Below are 16,344 nucleotides of genomic sequence, written 5' to 3'. Positions count from 1 at the left end.
GGGTTGGGGTTGGCTTGTTTATCATGGCCTCAGCTGGGCTGACTGAGGTCTCTTTGCATGAGACCTTGCATTCTTCAACTGGCTAGTTTACATGGTTGTGGTCTCATTGTTACTAGAAAGCAAGAGAGAAATCTCCAATAGACAATTAATTTTTAAGTCTCTGCTTGAATTATATTTACTATTGTTCCATTGGCCGAAGCAAGTCAAATGACCAAACCCAGAGTTAGAATGGTAGGGAATTATCCAAGTGGATACAGGGAGGCAAAAATAAATTGGAGGATATTATCACAATAACCTACCATGCAAGCTCAACATCCCTGTGTTTAAGAGAAGCTAAACTTACGGGTGTGTGTGTGTGTGTGTGTGTGTGTGTGTGTGTGCAGGTGCTTTGATAGGATGATTGGATCAAAGGGTTCCATGTTCGTATTAAGGTTTGATGGAATAGAGGTGGGTTGGCATTTCATTCTGGACACCGGATTATCTTGTTTCTTCTTCTACTTTTTGTATAAACCCTATGCTCATCTCCTTAAAGGTTAGGGCTTATATATTTAATTGGTCTTTCTTATAGTATAGAAAAGAGATAGAGGTGGAGCTTTTTCCACTAGCTCCTATATGGACAATAAATATTTCTGGTGAATCTTTATGATTTTTTTTTTTTTCTGTCCCCTTTTCTACATGTGCTTTATTCAAGGGTAATGTGTCTGGCAGTTTCTATTTATCTCTATATTTTAAAAATCTTATAAGCTTCTGGGAAGTTATCTTTTAGCTGTAAATTGGTTGGGACTTCCAACTTCATCATCCCTCTCAAAACATAGATCAGTGGGCAGTCAAGGTTCTACCCTCTATTGGTCACAAGTAAAGGGGAAGCGGGGAGTTCAACGTTGAGGTCACACATTCTCTTGTGAGCTTGTTCTGAAAGTGAACTCATTCTGCAATGAAACCTGACAAATACTGGTTTTATTCTGGTAGGCCATGGACTCAGGTAAATATTAGGATTTTTATACTATGACGTATATAAAAGTAAGGACAGATATTGGGGGTAAATAGCAGTCTTTGCCATACATCTGCCCTTTGGCCATTCAAATATCTGTGCAAACCCTTCTTTTATGTTTAGAAACCACTTATTATCTTCCTGGAAATTGACTTCAAAGTCCCTTCAATTACTGCCTGCAGCTCAAAGGCCAAGGTTTTTGGGTGGTACACAGTCCTCGTGATTATGTCCTAAGTTGACCCCCATGGCCTGATAACCTATAAACTACAAGGCAAGTTATTTTCATCTCCCCCAGTAAAAATTCCCTTTGGAAAAATAAAAGAATGGGAAACATTACAAAGTTCATATCCTGTTGACTATGAATTACAAAGACTCCCTCCTTGGTAGGGTGTGAGTTCTTTGGTTAGTTCACCTGCCAGGCCCTAGTTCTCTCTGATAGGAATCTCTTGTCCATTTCAGAGAAGAAGCAGAGTCTGTGGTTAATGTGTGTATCCAGACCAGACTGTGTTTATTCTGATCTTGGCTTTTTTGTGACCTTGGGTAGGTTACTTACCTTCTTCATGCTTCAGTTGCCTTGTTGGTAAATGTGAGGACTCAGTGTGTCAATTAATATGCTTAAAACACTTAGAAGAGTGCCTGGCACATGATATGCATGCCATATTCCTGACTGCTTTCTTGGAGCCTTCTCTTGCCCATTTCCTTCATGACCGCTTCTGAAGTAGGCTTTGGAGAGTCTACACTTCCAATGGGCTGTGCAGTATTTGTAGCTTGTTTTTTTTTTTTTTTTTTTAATGTGTACAACATTATTATTTCTACTTCTGTATACACTACAGTGTGCTTACCACCAAAAGTTTAGTTTCCATCCATCACCATGTAGCTTGTTTCTTGATGGTGCAGTTTTGGGGGGTGAGGAGTTGTTTTAAGATTTGAAAAATCACAGAATTTTCAGGCTAAGCTAGAGTGCTTTAGAAATACAAATTCCCCAAAGCATGGCAGGGATAGAAATATATGAACAGAATCCAAATTTAAAGTAAGATGATGCTAATAATTGTCAGGCTGAGAAATCACACAACCCAAGAAGATGTGCATTTTCTGTTTTACCCCACTGTACCTGCTCTGGGGTGGTCAGTAGAGCTGATCTCTCTCTCTCTCTCTCCTCTCTCTCTTACACACACACACACACACACACAATTTCTGCTTGCTTTTATTTGCTTTAATTTTGCAGACAATCTTCATCTGATCAAGTCGATTGCTGCTGAAATCCCAAAGTAATATCTTCCCAGTGGAAGGAATACATATCTCACATGATAACTCTATGTCAACTGCAAGAAAGACCCTGGTAGCCTCATGAGGGTCATGTGCTAATCCTGGTATCAGTCATTGTTTCTAGGGAATGAGGCTCCAAAATTTTTCTGGGCCTAAATAATGTACCCATCACTGAGACCAGAAGTGAGAGAGGGAGCACTAACAAGGTTTGCCTCTCTTGAAGGAAGTGGAGGTAGGGGAAGGGTGAATTCCTAAGGTAGGAGTTTGGAGCTGACAAAATCTAATATAACTCATGGTATTGTTGTGAATGCTTGTTGAACTATAGTATATAAAACACCTGGTATTTTGCTCTCTCTGACATATTAAGATCAGCTGGAGGTATGGATTTTTTTTTTTGACATTTCTTGAGGATAGAGGCTAACCTAACAGTGAGAAGGAAGAGTTAGAATGTTAGATCTGAACTCAGACCCCATCTCTAGAATCTTGATGGAGCATGCTGTCCTGCAGAGTACAATTCTGCCCCATGCCTTCCCTGGGTCTGACTCAGTGCCTACAAAAACATGGACCACAAGAAGATTTTTCCTCGGGATACAGCAAGCAGCAATTCAAACCTAGTAAGTCTGGCTCCCGAATTTAGATCAGGTCTTCAAGTTGGGAAAATATTATCCATGACTTTAGCTGAGAGTTTATTGGAAATGACTGAAGGTGGCTACTCATGTCCCTAGACTTAACTACCATCAATTGGGGACCCCTTTGTGGGAAATAAGGCACTATTTTCTGCTGATTTCCTTTGATGCTCATCCTCAGTTTTTCACTGCAATATAGCTTCCACCTACTCCCAATTTTTCACTAACAAGAAGAGGAACTATAATCTCTGGAGAGGGGAGACTGTGACTTTGGAGAAGAGATTGTACTGATCTCTGCACATTAGGATGCCCTCAATAGAGGGCAGATTAACAGTGAGTACTAAAGTTATAGCCTTTCCAGACCTCACTTCCTACCGCCCAGTATCAGTGGTTGGTAAGTACTTCATTAACTTAAGAATTTATAATTGTACCGTAGTAATTTAGACAATAATGAATTAACAACTGAAAAGTTGTATTGTACACAAACTCCTAGAATCAGTCTTGAAATATCCACTCTGAGGGGACTAAGTTTCATGATCATACAGTCACTTCATTGTTGGCAGAATAAAACTTCACCCTTGCATCTTCCTCACAAAGCTCAGTTTGCAAGCCCTCAAAAATGGCACCAGTATAATTACCAAAGGACTCAGTGGTAGCAAATACTTAGATAAGCAATACCCCAAAGCCTTCAGTGCCTAATTGCAAGCTTTTCCCTACTGATTCCCTGAAGATCAGGGAGCCATAGAACCCAGCACCTCCTTCTAATTCATTGTTTTCTTTGCGCTACCTTTCCAGATGGGTGCCCTCACTCAGACTGGATAACCCTGAACTAAGAAATGGAAGAATTTTTCAGTTCTTGAATGATGCTTCATAAGAATTATAATACCTGCTGAATATGCCCCACCCCAACTCTTTAAACTCTTCATACTTATTGTGATAAGAACAACTGGCCACAACAGTGATCTTTTTATACACACTGTGATCAATTCCTACAGAGATATGGCACATCACACAACTTTACTTAGGTCTGAAAGAACCACAATTGTCAAGGAGCAATGTCAGTGCTTGTCTCCTAACAGACCCATTGCCTTGAAGAGAAGATGCCTGTGCAACACTTTTAATGGGGAACAGAAGCCTGAGTAATGTTCCCCTCTTTCCTCTCTTGGGTGGAAAATTCTGAGTAATTATTCTGAATGGAAGCCACTGTGCTATAGGCAGTAGGTTGGTATTTCAGGAACAAAGTTTCTACAAGACTTTAAACAACAGTGAGAGAGAGAAGACAATCACTCAAAAGATTATCTAAGAGAACTTAGAGGTCACTCTGTGCTTTATAGACATTATTTCACTTGTGCAAAGAACAGAGTCAGAGAGCTTAGGTACTAATATCATACTGCAAAGAAGACTTTCTATGTGCATTAATAGAGACTGGAGTGTGTGGGTTGACAAGAGGCCAGAGACACAGATGTGCAGTGGGAGAAGTCTTAGGAACTGCTGGCAAGGAGATGGTTTGGCTAATCTAACATGGATAGGAAGGGCTCACAGGGACATGACTAGTGAGCAGGCACCAGTTGTATCTACTTAGGAAAGCAAGCTGTGGATGCTATGTGCTTTAGTCACTTTCTAATTTGAATTTGAAGAGCCACATAAAAGGTTCCTTTCAACATTTCTAAAACCTTTTTTTGTAAATTAGAAATATTGCCACCAGGTGGCAGGAGCATACATAGTTACTTTTTTTTTTTTTTTTAATGGAGGCAGGAAGAAAACTAGGAGAGTATGATAAAAGCAATTAGAATACCTTTCTATAAAAATTAAATCAAATATAAATCTCTTTGTCATTATCATTAAAGTTGATACTTTCTTTCACATTGAAGCAAAGTGAGCTTGCACACAGAGGGCCTAGAGGAGGAGGTTGTGTGGTCAGACAGAAGTTGAGTTCAGACAAACCAGAATTGAAATCTCAGCTCTGCCTTTTATTGACAGTGTGATCCTGGAGAAGCTAAATGAGCCTCATAAAGCTGTTACAATGGTTAGAGGAAATATGTGCTTGGTGTAAAGTTGGTGTTCAGTAAGTGGGAGTTATTGCTATAAGCATATCCTCTGTAGCTCTTAAGTTTCCCTTTAAGAATTTACTTCTATAAAGAAACATTAAATCATACAAGTGAAATTGGAACCTTCTTGGGCTTGTGCATAGGTCAAAAGCTTCAGAGTAGATTCATGACAAAGTTCCAGCCACTTCCCTCTGCCAGCTACAACTTTACTAGGGAATCATTTTGGTAACTGGCCTCTTTCACTAAATGCTTCTGAAAGGCTGTATTTTAAAAAACTATATATAAATGATATATAGAAGGTATTAAGTGTGTCATTCACTAGATAAAAAAAAACTTTAATGGCCCCTTTCATGTACAGAATAAAGTCAGTACTGCTTCATATGACATATAGGCATTTTTTTTAAAAGGAAAATAGCATGATATTTCAAACTCAGGGCCAAGGTATGTGAAGATGAAAAATGTGCTTAGCAAAAATACATGGTGAATAATGTATATTTTTACATTTTCCAGTTATAATGCACTTGGTATATTATTGCTTAGCCAACTCATTAAATTTTCACATACTTTTTAAAAAGTAAAGAATTATGGACTAGAAATCAACTACAATTAAAAAACTGGAAGAAACACAATCACATGGAGGCTAAACAATATGCTACTAAACAACCAATGGATCACTGAAAAAATCAAGGAGGAAATCAAAATTGAAAGAGACAAATGAAAACGAAAACATGATTATCCAAAACCTATGGGATGCAGCAAAAGCAGTTCTAGGAAGAACGTTTATAGTGATACAAGTTTACCTCAGGAAACAAGAAAAATCTCAAGTAAACAACCTAACCTCATGCTTAAAGGAACTAGAGAAAGAAGAAAAAACAAAACCCAAAGTTAGTAGAAGGAAAGAAATCATAAAGATCAGAACAGAAATAAATGAAATAGAGACTAAAAAATAATAGAAAAGATCAATGAAACCAAAAACTGGTTCTTTGAAAAGATAAACAAAATGGATAAACCTTTAGCCAGACTCATCGAGAAAAAAAGGGAGAGAGCTCAAATCAATAAAATCAGAAATGAAGAAGAAGTTACAATGGACACCACAGAAATACAAAAGATCATAAGAGACTACCTCAAGCAACTATATGCCAATAAAATGGCAACCTGGAAGAAATGGACAAATTCTTAGAAAGGTACAATCTCCCAAGACTGAACCAGGGAGAAATAGAAAATATGAACCAACTAATCACAAGTACTGAAATTGAAACTGTGATTAAAAAACTCCCAACAAACAAAAGTCCGGGACCAGGTGGCTTCACAGGCGAATTATATCAAACATTTAGAGAAGAATTAACACCTATCCTGAAACTATTCCAAAAAATTGCAGAAGAAGGAACACTCCCAAACTCATTCTATGAGACCACAATCACTCTGATACCAAAACCAGACAAAGATACCACAGAAAAAGAAAACTACAGGCTGATATCACTGATGAACATAGACAGAAATATCCTCAACAATATACTAGCAATCCAAATCCAACAATACATTAAAAGGATCATACACCATGATCAAGTGGGATTTATCCCAGGGATGCAAGTATTTTTCAATACCCACAAATCAATCAGTGTGATACACCACATCAACAAATTGAAGAATAAAAACCATATGATCATCTCAATAGTTGCAGAAAAAGCTTTTGACAAAATTCAACACTCATTTATAATAAAAAGTCTCCAGAAAGGGGGCACAGAAGGAATATACCTCAACATAATAAAGACCATATATGACAAACATACAGCTAACGTCATACTCAGTGGTGAACACCTGAAAGCCTTTCCTTTAAGATCAGGAACAAGACAAGAATGTACACTCTTGCCACTTTTATTCAACATAGTTTTGGAACTCTTAGCCAAGGCAACAAGAGAAGAAAAAGAAATAAAAGGAATCCAAATTGGAAAAGAAGAAGTAAAACTGCCACTGTTTGCAGATGACACGATACTATACATAGAAAATCCTAAAGACACCACCTAAGGAGACAAAAAAACTGTACCCTAAAAACTATAAGATGCTGATGAAAGAAATTGAAGATGACACAAACAGATGGAAAGATATACCATGTTCTTGGATTGGAGGAATCAATATGTCAAAATGATTATACTACCCAAGGCCATCTACAGATTCAATGCAATCCCTATCAAATTACCAATGGCATTTTTCACAGAACTAGAACAAAAAAAATTTTAATATTTGTGTGGAGACACAAAAGACCCTGAATAACCAAAGCAATCTTGAGAAAGAAAAACAGAGCTGGAAGAATCAGGCTCCCTGACTTCAGACTATACTACAAAGCTACAGTAATCAAAACAAGATGGTTCTGGCACAAAAACAGATACATAGATCAATGGAAAGGATAGAGAGCTCAGAAATAAATCCATGCACTTATGGTCAATTAATGTATGAGAAAGAAGGCAAGATTATACAATGGAGAAAAGACAGTCTCTTCAATAAGTGGTGCTGGGAAAACCAGACAGCTACATGTAAAAGAATGAAATTAGAACACTCCCTAACACTATACACAAAAATAAACTCCAAATGGATTAAAGACCTAAATGTAAGACTGGATACTATATAACTCCTAGAGGAAAACATAGACAGAACACTCTTTGACATAAATCATAGCAATATCCTTTTGGATCTGTCTCCTAAAGTAAAGGAAATAAAAACAAAGATAAATTAATGGGAACTAATTAAACTTAAAAGCTTTTGCACAGCAAAGGAAACCACTGACAAAATGAAAGGACAACCTACTGAATGGGAGAAAATATTTGCAAATGATATGACAGATAAGGGGTTCATATCCAACATATTTAAACAGCTCATACAACTCAACATAAAAAAAATGATCGAAAAATGGGCAGAAGGACTGAATAGACATCTTTCCACACAGGAAATGCAGATAGCCAAGAGGCACATGAAAATATGCTCAACATTGCTAATTATCAGGGAACTGCAAATCAAGACCACAATGAGATATCACCTCACATCTGTCAGAATGACGATCATTAAAAAGAACCCAAAAAACAAATGTTGGCAAGAAGATGTAGAGAAAAGGGAACCCTTGTACACTGTTGGTGGGAATGTAAATTGATGCAGCCACACTAGAAAACAGAATGGAGATTTCTCAAAAAATTAAAAATAGAACTACCACATGACCCAGCAATTCCACTCCTGGGTATATATCTAAAACGAAAACAAAAACACTAATTTGAAAAGATACATGCACTCCAGCGTTCATAGCAGCATTATTTACAATTGCCAAGATATGGAAGCATCCTAAGTGTCCATCAACAGATGAATGGATAAAGAAGATGTGGTATATATATACACAATGGAATACTACTCAGCCATGAAAAAGAATAAAATTTTGCCATTTGCAGCAACATGGATGGACTTGGAGGGAATTATGCTATGTGAAATAAGTCAAACAGAGAAAGACAAATACTGTATGATATCACTTACATGTGGAATCTAAAAAATACAACTAACTAGTGGATATAACAAAAAAGAAGTGGACTCACAATTATAGAGAACAAACTAATGCTTACCAGTTGGGGGTGAGGGAGCAAAAAAGGGGTAGGAGAGTGGAGATACAAACTATTGGCTTAAGGATATATTGTACAACACAGGAAATATAGCCAATATTTCACAATAACTGTAAATGGAAACGTTTAAAAATTACATTAAAAAATTAAAAATATTTTAAAAATTTAAAAAGTAAAGAATTATGGAGAGCAATCAATGAAATACCTTTTAACTACACTTAATATATGCAAAACCCAAAAATTATAAAAATACAAAGCCTATAAATTATATAATCATGCTGGTCTATAAAGTTAATTAATACAGTCTATCCAATTATAAATAAAAATGTGCCTCTAGAATTCTGAAAATAAGCACGTATTTTAGCTGTTTCTCCAGAGGGTCATTTGTTCATTTATTAACAGCAGAGGCAATAACACAATGCTTTAAATAAACATGTATCAATAGGCCTTACAATCATGCTTATATTGGTATCAAGTACCATAGTCCAGTAGTGCCACCCATGGTGCTCTGGTGTGGTGAGGCATGTCATAAATAATTTGATACAATAATAGTTAAAATACTGAAGGTAGTGACTATGTACTGCTTTAATATAATTGAAGACTCAAGAGTTTTCCTATTTTACCATTATAGTCCTTTTCATTTCAAATGTTTTCTTGAGCAGAATATAATTTTCATAGCTACAGTTAGCATGATGAGAATTGTGCAGATCCAGTGCAGGTCCTTTGGATGTGTCTTGGCTGGTGAGGAACCATGTTGAGAATTGCCCTTCTGGCTACATTCATTCGTCATAATGCTCTTTGAACTCATCACACAACTTTACTCTTTTATGCTATTGCTCAAGCTTTTCTTCTGCCTCCAATGGCTCTTCCACTTCCCTTACTTCCGCATCTAGCTTCCTGTAGGATTGTTACTCAAATGTTACCTCTTCTGTGAAGGCTTTTTATCCCACCAGGAGCTATCACTTCCTCTCTGCTTGCTTTATGAATACTCTTATTTTCACTCTCATTCATTCAACATCCATTTGAATGCCTAGAGTGATATTCAAGCCACATAGACTCATAATTTGAGTATGTTTCAGTCATTCCAGCAGGAATGCAGAGGTTTACATACAAGGACCATTTCTTAATTATCTTTGTACTCCCAGAGCTTAGTACAGAGGTGAGCACAGAGTAGGCATTCAATAAATTCATGAACTAAAAAACAAAAAGAACATAGTGTGTCATGAACTATGAGAATCATATATGAAGGCTATAGGTGAGACTAATCAAAGCAAGAAGGAGGAAAAGGAGAAGAAGTAGAGAGTACACTGTAAATCTCAAAAAAAACACATACCTTCTGGAGCCAAAGAGCAAATTGTTCCATTGTTCTGGCATAAGTTGCCAACAGCCATTTCCCAGTAGACAAGGGTGCCAGGATCCTTTGTCCCCAGTGCATTTTACATTAGTTATCACATCCTAATCTTTAGATTCCATCAGCAAAGCCATTAACTACTTTTAAAATTGGCTACAAAGTGGATATTAAAGCCTGTGCACCACAATGAAGAGTAGGCCCCACTCGCTGCAACTAGAGAAAGCAACGAAGACCCAACGCAGCCATAAATAAATAAATAAATAAAAATAAATTTATAAACAAACAAACAAAAACATACAGCAGTGTTAATTATATTTATCATGTTGTTATATGATATCTTTATCATTATATTACATCCCTAGTACTTATTTATCTTATAACTGAAAGTGTATCTTTTGACCACCTTCATCGAATTCCCCCATCCCCCCACCCCTTACCTCTGGTAACCATAAATCTGACCTCTTTTTCTACGAGTTTTTTATTTGTTCGTTTATTTTTGAAGTATAATTGACCTACAACACTATGTTAGTTCCTGGTGCACAACATAGTGATTTGATATTTCTATATATTACAAAATGACCACCACGATAAATCTAGTTACCATGTTTCACCACACAAAAATATTACATTATTATTGACAATATTCCTCATTCTGTACATTTCATCCCTGTGTCTCATTTATTTTGTAACTAGAAGTTTGTACCTCTTAATCTTCCTTACATTTTTCACTCATTCCCCTATCGCCCTCCCCTCTGGCAACCACCTATTTGTTCTCTGTACCTATGACTCTGTTTCTATTTTGTTATGTTTGTTCATTTGTTTTGTTTTATAGATTACACATATAAGTGAAATAATATTATATTTGTCTTTCTCTGACTTATTTCACTTAGCATAATACTCTCTAGGTCCTTCCATGTTGTTGCAAATGGCAAGATTTCATTGTTTTTTATGGCTGAGTAATATTCCATTATATATATAGCATATTTTCTTTATTCTTTCATCTATCAGTGGATACTTAGGTTGCTTCCACATCTTGACTATTGTAAATAATGCTGCAGTGAACATGGGGTACATAGTTCTTTTTGAATTAGTGTTATTGTTTTCTTTGGATAAATACCCAGGAGTGGAATTGCTGGATCATATGGAAGTTCTATTTTTAATTTTTTGAAGAGCGTCCATACTGTTTTCTGTAGTGGCTGCACCAATTTACATTCCCACCAACAGTGCACAGGGTTCTCTTTTCTCCATATCCTCTCCAACACTTGTTATTTGTTGCCTTTTTTATAATAGGCATTCTGACAGGTGTGAGGTGATATCTCATTGTGGTTTTCATTTGCATTTCCCTGATGATTAGTGATGTTGAGCACATTTTCATGTGTCTGTTGACCATCTGTACATCTTCTTGGAAAAATGTCTATTCAGGTCCTATGCCCATTTTAAAAATCTAGTTGTTTGTTTTTTGATGTTGAGTTCTATGAGTTCTTTGTATATTTTGGATTTTAACTCCTTACCAAATATATGGTTTGCAAATATCTTCTCCCATTTAGTAGGTGGCTCTTTTGTTTTGTTGATAGTTTCCTTTGCTGTGTAAAAGCTTTTCAGTTTAACATAGTCCTATTTTTTTGTTTGTTTTTGTTTTTGTTTCCCTTGCCTGAGGAGACATATCTGAATAAATATTGCTAAGAACAATGTCAAACATCATACTGCCTATGTTTTCTTCTAGTAGCTTTATGGTTTCAGGTCTTACATTAAGTCTTTAATCCATTTTGAATTTATTTTTGTATATGGTATGAGAAAGTAGTCCAGTTTGATTCCTTTGCACATAGCTATTTTTCCCAACACCATTAATTGAAGAGCTTGTTTTTTCTCCACTGTATAATCTTGCCTCCTTGTCATAGATTAATTGACCATAAAAGTGTGGGGTTATTTTTGAGTGCTCTATTCTGTTCCTTTGATCAATGTGTCTGTTTTTGTGCCAATACCATCAAAACGATTACTGTAGCTTTGTAGTATAGTTTGAAATCAGGGTGCATGATATCTTCAGCTTTGTTGTTCTTTCTCCAGATTGTTTTGGTTATGTGGGGTCTTTTGTGTTTCCACACAAATTTTAGAATTATTTTTTCTAGTTCTTTGAAAAATGCCATTGGTGTTTTGATAGGGATTGCATCGAATCTCTAGATAGCCTTGGGTAGTGTGGTCTTTTCAACAATACTGATTCTTCCAGTCCATGACCTCGGTATATCTTTACATTTGTTTGTGTTGCCTTCAATTTCTTTCATCAGTGTCATACAGTTGTCTGAGTACAGATCTTTTACCTCCTTGGTTAGATTTATTCCTACGTATTTTTTCTTCTTGATGCAATTGTAAATGGGATTGATTCTTAATTTCTCTTTCTGATACTTTGTTGTCAGTGTGTAGAAATGCTACAGATTTCTGTATATTAAATTTGTATCCCGCTACTTTACTGAATTTAGTTATTGGTTCTAATAGTTTTTTAATGGCATTGTTGGGATTTTCTATATATGGTATCATGTCATCTGTAAACAGGGACAGTTTTAATTTTTCCTTTGCAATTTGGACTCTTTTTATTTATTCTTCTAATATGATTGCTGGGGCTAGGACTTCCAATACTATGCTGAATTAAGATGGTGAGAAGGGGCACCCTTGTCTTGTTCATTTTAGAGGAAAAGCTTTCAGCTTTTCCCAATTGAGTATGATATTGGCTGAAGATTTGTCATAAATGGCCTTTATTATGTTGAGGTATGTTCCTTCTATACCCACTTGGTTGAGAGTTTTTAATCATAAATGGATGTTGAATTTTGTCAAAATCTTTTTCTGCATCTGTTGAGATGAACATATGATCTTTATTCTTCAATTTGTTAATGTGGTGTATCACATTGACTTAGTTGCAAATATTGAACCATACTTGCATTCATGAAATAAATCCCACTTGGTCATAGTGGATGATTCTTTTAATTTATTGTTGGATTTGGTTTGCTAATATTTTGTTGAGGATTTTTGCATCTATGTTCATCAATGATATTGGCCTGTAACTTTCTTTTTTAGTGGCATCTTTGTCTGGTTTAGGATCAGGTGATGCTTGCCGCATAGAATGAGTTGGAAGCATACTTTCAGCTTCAATTTTTAAAAAGAATTTGAGAAGGGTAGGCATTAACTCTTCTTTAAATGGTTGGAAGAATTCACCTGTGAAGCCAACTGGTCCTGGACTTTTGTTTGTTGGAAAATTTTTTTCTTATTCAATTTTCATACAGGTAATTGGTATTTCTTTCTGATTCAGTTTTGGGAGATTGTATGTTTCTAGGAATTTATCCATTTTTTCTAGGTGTGTCCACTTTATTGGTATATAATTGTTTATAGAAATCTCTTATGATCCTTTGTTTTCCTGTGGTGTCAGTAGTAACTTTTCATCTTTTGTTTCTGATTTCATTTATTTAGTTCCTCCCTCTTTTTTTCTTGTTGAATCTGGCTAAAGGTTTATAAATTTTGTTTAACTTTTCAAAGAACCAGCTCTTAGTTTTATTGATCGTTTCTATTGTTTTTTGTCTTTATTTCACTTATTTCTACTTTTATCTTTATTATTTATTTCCTTCTACTAACTTTGGGTTTGGTTGTTCTTCTTTCTCTAGTTCCTTTAGGTGTAGGGTTAGATTTTTCTTGTTTTCTAAGGTAAGCTCATATTGGTATAAACTTCCCTCTTAGAGATGTTTTTGCTGCATCCCATAGATTTAGGATCATTGTGTTTCTGTTTTCCTTTGTTCTCTAGATAATTTTTGATTTCCTCTTTGATTTCTTCAGTGACCCACTGGTTGTTTAGTAGTATATTGTTTAATCTCTCTGCGTTTGTGTTTTATGCAGTTTTTTTTTTCTCATAGGTGATTTCTAGTTTCATTTTGTCGTGGTCAGAAGAGATACTTGATACTATTTCAATCTTAAGTTTATTGAGACTTATTTTATTTTGTGGCCTAGCATGTGATCTATCCTGGAGAATGTTCATGTGCACTTGAAAAGAATGTGTATTCTTTTTCATATGGATTGAATATCTGTCTATCTATCTATCTATCTACCTACCTTCCTATCTCTCTATCTATCTACCTATCTTATATATATATCTATTATGTTCATCTGATCTAATGTGTTGTTTAAGGCCAGTGTTTCCTCATTGAATCTGTCTGGATGATCTTGACATTGATGTAAGTCGGGTGTTACAGTCTCCTTCTATGATTGTGTTACTGTCAACTTCTCCCTTTACATTTGTTAATATTTGCTGTATGTATTTAGGTGCTCCAATGTTGGGTGCATATATATTTATAATTGTTATATCTTCTTCCTGGATTGATCTTCTTATCATTATGTAATGTCCTTCTTTGTTATCATCTTCATTTATTTATTTATTTATTTATTTATTTTTGGCTGTGTTGGGTCTTCGTTTCTGTGCAAGGGCTTTCTCTAGTTGCAGCAAGTGGGGGCCACTCTTCATCGCGGTGCACGGGTCTTTCCCTATCACGGCCTCTCTTGTTGCGGAGCACAGGCTCCAGACGCGCAGGCTCCGTAGTTGTGGCTCACGGGCCTAGTCGCTCCGCGGCATGTGGGATCTTCCCAGACCAGGGCTTGAACCCGTTTCCCCTGCATTGGCAGGCAGATTCTCAACCACTGCGCCACCAGGGAAGCCCTCATCTTCATTTTAAAGTCTATTTTGTCTGATATAAGTACTGATACTCCAGCTTTCCTTTCATTTCCATTTGCATGGAATCTTTTTCCATCCCCTCACTTTCATTTTGTATGTGTCTTTAGATCTGAAGTGAGTCTCTTGTAGACTGCATATGTATGGGTCTTGTTTTTGTATCCATTCAGTCACTCTATGTCTTTTGATTAGAGCATTTAGTGCATTTACATTTGAAGAAATTATTGATATGTATGTATTTATTGCCATTTTGTTAATTGTTTTGGGGCTGTTTTTGTACTTCTTGTTCCTTTCTTTTTCTTTTGCTCTCTTCCCTTGTGATTTGATAATTACCTCTAAGTTATGTTTGGATTTCTTTCTTTTTGTGTGTATATGTATCTATTATAGACCTTCAGATGTTGGATTGTGGTACCAATGGATTTTGGTACCAAAGTAATTTATATATATACATATTATGTAACGTATATATAATATATATAATATATTTGTAATATATATATAACATCTATGGAAAAACCCAAATGAACTTTTTGGCCAACCATATATATACATATATATATATATATATATGTATATATATATATGTTTTATATATATAAAACAACCTATATATATAAAACATAAGTAATATATATTATATATAAACATAAGTTATATATCTAAAACAACCCTATATATAATATATATAGTACATAAGTAATATATATTCTCTCTCTATATGTATACAATTATTTTAAGTTAATGATCTCTTTTTTATTTTTAACTTTTGGCTGCATTGGGTCTTTGTTGCTGTGCGCAGGCTTTCTCTAGTTGTGGCGAGCAGGGGCTACTCTTCATTGCAGTGCTCGGGCTTCTCATTGTGGTGGCTTCTCTTGTTGAGGAGCACAGGCTCTAGGCGTGCAGGCTTCAGTAGTTGCAGTGCATGGGCTCAGTAGTTCTGCTGCACGGCCTCAATAGTTGTGGTTCGTGGGCTATAGAGCGTGGGATCAATAGTTGTGGCGCATGGGCTCAGTTGCTCTGTGGCACGTTGGATCTTCCTGGACCCGGGCTCAAACCCATGTCCCCTGCATTGGCAGGTGGATTCTTAACCACTGTGCCACCAGGGAAGTCCCTAAGTTAATGATCTCTTAAGTTTGAATGTTATTCCCTTCACCACTTGTTAGGTATTTTGGGCATTATGTTTTACATCTTTTTGTTTTGTGTATCCCTTAACTACTTATTGCAGATATAGATAATTTTACTACTTTTGTCTTTTAACCTTCCTACTTGCTTTATAAGTAGTTGACCTATTAACTTTACTATAGATTTGCCTCTACCAATGGTATTTTTCTTTTCATAATTTTTATATTTCTTGTTGTGGTCTTTTCTTTTCGACTTAGAATAGTCCCTTAAACTTATCTTGTCAATTCAGTTCAGTGGTGCTGAACTCTTTCAGCTTTTGCTTGTCTGTAAAGCTCTTTATTTCTCCCTCAAATCTGAGTGATAGCCCTGCCTGGTAGAGTATTCTTGGTTGTAGCTTTCTTGCTTTTATCACTTTAAATATATCATGATACTCCCTTTTGGCCTGCAAAATTTCTGCTGAACAGTCAGCTGACAGTGTTATGAGAGTTCCTGTGTATAAAACTAGTTGCCTTTCCCTTACTGCTTTTAATTTGATCTTTTTATGTTTAATTTTTGCCATTTTAATTACAGGGAGTCTTGATGTACCTTCAAGACCTTCTTTGTGTTGATCTTGTTTAGGACTTGCTGTGCTTCCTAGACCTG

This window comes from Eschrichtius robustus, chromosome 3 (genome assembly GCF_028021215.1).
Source record: "Eschrichtius robustus isolate mEscRob2 chromosome 3, mEscRob2.pri, whole genome shotgun sequence".
Taxonomy (NCBI): Eukaryota; Metazoa; Chordata; class Mammalia; order Artiodactyla; family Eschrichtiidae; genus Eschrichtius; species Eschrichtius robustus.
Note: the sequence above shows the minus strand (reverse complement) of the source record.